This window comes from Musca vetustissima, unplaced genomic scaffold, assembly GCF_032173495.1.
Source record: "Musca vetustissima isolate MV318-11 ecotype Yass unplaced genomic scaffold, APGP_CSIRO_Mvet_v1 utg9639, whole genome shotgun sequence".
Taxonomy (NCBI): Eukaryota; Metazoa; Arthropoda; class Insecta; order Diptera; family Muscidae; genus Musca; species Musca vetustissima.
In genome coordinates this window covers 851,655-852,845 of record NW_026887794.1, presented here as the reverse complement: position 1 = coordinate 852,845, position 1,191 = coordinate 851,655, and positions in this window count along the sequence as shown.

Here is a 1,191-nt window from a genome sequence, read left to right as displayed (position 1 = left end):
TGCGGAGGTCTTCGGAATTACACACATATTTTATTATTCGCTTTATATAAGGTATGTTTGTTATCAAGGAGGTTTCCGATTTAATGTTGATCAAATCGGTTATTGAATTTGCTTTAACTTAATAGATTTTACAAGTTTATAAAATATTGACCCTTTCTGGCGGAGGGCTTGATCATTGGAAATGCTATAATAGAATCTTATATTGGATTTATAAATATTGAAAATCGGGATCATTAGTGGTGGAGGTACCAGAAGGAATGAACCAATGTGTCCCAGTTTGGAATTTGATCTAGGCTTGGTAAAGATAATAGGTTGTGGAAGGTCCGGTTCAAATCGAACATTCCATTCACCTGAACTTCTGTTTATAAATATTGAAAATGTTGAACCTTTGTGGGGGAGGTACCAGAAGGCGTGGACCAATGTGTCCCATCTTGGGACTTGATCAAGTCTTGGTAAAGATAAGGGTGGACCGATGTTCCCCATATTTGAACTTGAACTAAGTTGTGAAGAAATATTAAGATGTGCAAATTTGGTATGAAATCGATTACGTCCGTTATCGAGAGAGTTATCGTGCGTACCAAGCATAGAGACAGACGTATATTTGTAAATCGACTCAACATTTTCTAAAACGGTTTTGGTCCAAAGAAACATGGGATCTAAAACCAATATTTCGATGAGGCACCTTTTCACCGTATCAATGTGTATATACCCTCACTATTCATAAGGCTGAGATTATAAACAGAGAACAAACAAAGTTACTATTTTTGGAATTAGTAATTATGTTTTTCGAGAAATTGAACGGTTCTAAAAGATGTGTTTTCAGTCTTCTGATTTTAGAAATGTCCCATCATTCGGATAATTTATTCCATTTCAAATAAAATATTGATTTCATTTCGTAACTTTAATTGAATATGTCGTACCATAAAATTCTAGAAATTGTCGAAAGAAATATTTAAATATCCTTACAAAATTTCTAATAAAAAAATTACAAACATCTTTCGTATTATTTATTTATTTTGTAATTGCTGTGCTTTGTGTTTTTTTGTTGATAACTGACACATATTACGAGTATATACTACATGTGAGTGTTTTCTCACGAACTTTTACCTAATACCTATGAAGGTTTGACATTTATTGACATTCGATATACAAATATACCACGAATATATTCCGTGTATCACACATCTGCTA